We start from the raw sequence: 4,991 nt of genomic DNA, 5'->3' as shown, positions 1-4,991 counted from the left end.
ACGCAAGGTAAACCATTATAAACTCCTAGCTACTTAAGCATGGCATGAGGAACTATAATCTCTAATTGTCATTGCAAACATGTTTCATTCATAATAGGCTGAATCAGGAATGATGAACTAATCATATTTACAAAAACAAGAGAGGTCGAGTTCATACCAGCTTCTCAACCAGTTCATCATATATCGTCATTATTGCCTTTCACTTGCACGACCGAATAGTGTGGATAATAATAGTAGTGCACGTGCATTGGACTAAGCTGGAATCTGAAAGCATTCAACTCAAGAGAGAAGACAAGGTAATATGGGCTCTTTGTTAGATCAACAATAATGCATATGAGAGCCACTCAACATTTTCATCATGGTCTTCTCCTCTCGACCCCCAAAGAAAAAGAAAAGAAACAAAACTATTTACACAGGAAAACTCCCACCAAGCAAAAGAAGAACAAGAAATCCTTTGGGGTTTTCTTTTTAATTACTACTACTACAGGCATGGAAAGTAAACTAGCTAAAAGCTACAACTAATTTTTTTGGTTTTTCTTAAGGTTTTTCAAACACACAAGAAGAAATCTTAAAAAGAAAATAAACTAGCATGGATGATACAAGGAAAAAGTATGAGCACCGACAATTGGAATGAGTGTGTGAACATGAATGTAATGTCGGTGAGAAATACATACTCCCCCAAGCTTAGGCTTTTGGCCTAAGTTGGTCTATGCCCATGGATCAAAGTTGTAGCCGGGGTCGTACTGAGATGCAGCGGCAATTGCCTCATGAGCTGCAGCTTGGAGGCAAGTTGCCTTCGTCCTCCTCTCGTACTCGCTCGCCTCCTCCCTGGTTATAACATATCTCCCTTTTATGAAAATCAAAGAAAGTAGGAGCAAGGAGAGCAACGTGGACGGTGCGCCGTTTGTCAAAGATTAGTCGGTACTGGAGGAACTGATCGTTCCTCTCAACAAACTGATGACGAACCATAGCATTATAATCTAGATAAGCAGGAGGCAACTCAATATCATCCCCACGTATGGGTATACCGAGAAAGTTAGCTACACGAGTTGCATAAATTCCACCAAACAAATCTCTAGTTAAACCATTAAGATTCAACCTATGTGCAACAATAGCCCCCAAGTTGTATTGTTTATCTCCTAATACAGCACTCTTGAGAACACTAAGATCAGGAACACACATATGACATGCCTCATCCTTACCGTTAATGCATCTACCCACGAAGAGAGCAAAATAATGTATAGCAGGAAAACGAATGCTCCCTATGGTAGCTTGTGTTATTTCTCTAGATTCCCCATAGTGATATTAGCAAGAAATTCTTTAAATTCAGATTTGCGAGGCTCACTAGCACTACCCCACTACAGGAGTTTACAAGCAGTATTAAAATCTTCTAAGTCCATGGTATAAGATTTATCATAAAGATCAAATAGGACATTGTGAGAGTTGCGCGAGGATGTAAATTTAAACCTTCTCACAAATGAATCAGTTAAGTAGAGGTATTGTCGGCACTTATCTGCCTCGAAGCTCTCAAGACCAGCGTTACGCACATATGCTTCAAATTCTTCCTTGATGCCTTCCTGGACCATGAAACCCTCTGACTGCCATTCACAACGCCACACTTGAGCCTCCCTTGGTAGTTCATTGTTCGGCTTGCGTATTGCGGGCCTTGGGCCTTGCTTCCTTGAGGAGCCACCTTGGTACATTTTCCTAAACATATTTCTTCCTCTGAAATATTTCTGAAATTTTTAGTGACTCAAAATAAAAGTGAACCAAACTCAACAAAATTGATAGCAACTACTCCTACAAGTGCCTAGAGGCCATATCATGCATTAAAACTACTTTTGACCACATAAATTTGACATGCAAGCTCAAGAACAGGGTCACCTAAGCAGCAAAAATTTGCAATAAATAAAGCACTAGAACAAAAACTAATTGGACCACTGGAGGAGTCACATACCGAAGAACAATCCCCCGAAGCAGTTTTGTGAATGGAGCTTTGAGCAAGGAGATAGAAAATGGCAGCAAGATGAGCAAGAACTCGGGTTTGAGCTGGTGGATGTTTTTTTCTAGAGCAAGACGAAGTGTGTGGGTGCAAGAATAAGTGAAGGGGACCCACGTGGGGTCCATGAGGTAGGGGGCGTGCCCTCCACCCTCGTGGGCACATGGTGGGTCCCCCTGATGTGTTCTCAGTGCCAATAATTCTTAGATATTATGGAAAAAATCATATTTCATTTTCAGGGCATTTGGAGAACTTTTATTTTTGGGGTATTTTTTATTGCAAGGATAATTCAAAAAATAGACAGAAAATATTATTTTTGCTTTATGTAATATAAATAACAGAGAGTAAAAGGGGGTACAGAAGGTCGTGCTTTCTAACTTTATCCATCTCATGCTCATCAAAAGGAATCCACTAACAAGGTTGATCAGGCCTTGTTAACAAACTCATTTCGAATAACATGAAACCGAAGAAATTTCGAATAACACTAGGTTACCTCAATGGGGATATGCACATCCCAAACAATAAGAATATCATATTTCTTCTTGACAGTAGGAAGAGGAAATTCAAAACCTCCAATAGTGCTTGTTGAAATTTTTCCAATAGAATTGATACTGTGGACTTTAGGTTGTTTCCTCGGAAAGTGTACTGTATGCTCATTACCAGTAACATGAAAAGTGATATTGCCTTTGTTGCAATCAATAACAGCCCCTGTAGTATTCAAAAAGGGTCTACGAAGGATAATCGACATACTATCGTCCTCGGGAATATCAAGAATAACAAAGTCCGTTAAAATAGTAACATTTGCAACCACAACAGGCACATCCTCACAAATACCGACAAGTAGAGCAGTTGATTTATCAACCATTTGCAAAGATATTTTAGTAGGTGTCAACTTATACAAATCAAGTCTACGATATAAAGAGAGAGGCATAACACTAACACCGGCTCCAAGGTCACATAAAGCAGTTTTAACATAGTTTCTTTTAATGGAGCATGGTATAGTTGGTACTCCTGGATCTCCAAGTTTCTTTGGTATTCCACCCTTAAAACTGTAATGAACAAGCATGGTGAAAATTTCAGCTTCTGGTATCTTTCTTTTATTAGTAACAATATCCTTCATGTATTTAGCATAAGGGTTCATTTTAAGCATATCAGTCAAACGCATACGCAAAAAGATAGGTCTAATCATTTCAGCAAAGCGCTCAAAATCCTCATCATCCTTTTTCTTTGATGGTTTAGGAGGAAAAGGCATGGGTTTCTGAACCCATGGTTCTCTTTCCTTACCGTGCTTCCTAGCAATAAAGTCTCTCTTATCATAACATTGATTCTTTGATTGTGGGTTATCAAGATCAACAGTAGGTTCAATCTCTACATCATTGTCATTGCTAGGTTGAGCATCAACATGAACATCATCATTAACATTATCACTAGGTTCATGTTCATTACCAGATTGTGTTTCAGCATCAGAAATAGAAATATCATTGGGATTCTCAGGTGTGTCAACAACAGGTTCACTAGAAGCATGCAAAGTCCTATCATTTTTCTTTTGCTTCCTCTTAGAAGAACTAGGTGCATCAATATTTGTTCTCTGAGAACCTTGCTCAATTCTCTTAGGGTGGCCCTCGGGATACAAAGGTTCCTGAGTCATTTTACCCCCTCTAGTCATAACTCTAACATCATTATAATTTTTCTTATTATTTAATTCATTGAGCAAATCATTCTAAGCTTTAAGTACTTGTTCTACTTGAGTGGTAACCATAGAAGCATGTTTACTAATAAGTTTAAGTTCACCTTTAACTCTAGACATATAATCACTCAAGTGTTCAATTATATTAGCATTGCGTTTCAATTGTCTACCAACATAAGCATTGCAATTTTCTCGTTTAACAATAAAATTATCAAACTCATCTAAGCATTGGCTAGCAGACTTATAACGAGGAATATCACCTTCATCAAATCTATAGAGAGAATTTACCTTTACTACCTGTGTCGGGTTATCAAGACCATGAATTTCTTCAATAGGTGGTAGATTCTTAACATCTTTAGCTTTAATACCTTTTTCTTTCATAGATTTCTTTGCCTCTTGCATATCTTCAGGACTGAGAAATAGAATACCCCTTTTCTTCTGAGTTGGCTTAGGAGTTGGTTCAGGAAGTGTCCAATCATTTTCATTAGTCAACATATTATTCAATAGCAATTCAGCTTGATCAACAGTTCTTTCCCTGAAAACAAAACTAGCACAACTATCCAGGTAGTCTCTGGAAGCATCGGTTAGTCCATTATAAAAGATATCAAGTATTTCATTTTTCTTGAGAGGATGATCAGGCAAAGCATTAAGTAATCGGAGAAGCCTCCCCCAAGCTTGTGGGAGACTCTCTTCTTCAATTTGCACAAAATTATATATTTCCCTTAAGGCAGCTTGTTTCTTATGAGCGGGGAAATATTTAGTAGAGAAGTAATAAATCATATCCTGGGGACTACGCACACAACCAGGATCAAGAGAATTAAACCATGTTTTAGCATTACCCTTTAATGAGAACGGAACTAACTTAAGGATAAAGTAATAGCGAGTTTTCTCATAATTACTGAACAGGGTGTCTATATCATTTAATTTAGTAAGATGTGCCACAATGGTTTTAGATTCATAGCCATAAAAGCATCAGATTCAACCAAAGTAATTAACTCAGGATCGATAGAGAAATCATAATCCTTATCAGTAATAAAGATAGGTGAAGTAGCAAAAACAGGGTCATATTTCATTCTAGCATTCAAAGACTTTTTTAAGCTTAGCTAATAATTTCTTAAGATCAGATCTATCATTGCAAGCAATAAAGTCTCTAGCAGTTTCTTCATCCATAACATAACCCTCAGGCATAACAGGCAATTCATATCTAGGGGGAGAATCTTCATCATCACTTTCATCAATATTATCAGTTTCAATAATTTCATTCTCTCTAACCCTAGCCAGTTGTTCATCAAGAAATTCACCTAA

This window comes from Triticum aestivum, chromosome 1A (genome assembly GCF_018294505.1).
Source record: "Triticum aestivum cultivar Chinese Spring chromosome 1A, IWGSC CS RefSeq v2.1, whole genome shotgun sequence".
Lineage (NCBI taxonomy): Eukaryota > Viridiplantae > Streptophyta > Magnoliopsida > Poales > Poaceae > Triticum > Triticum aestivum.
The sequence above is the reverse complement of the archived record's forward strand: the minus strand, read 5'-3'. Positions refer to the sequence as shown.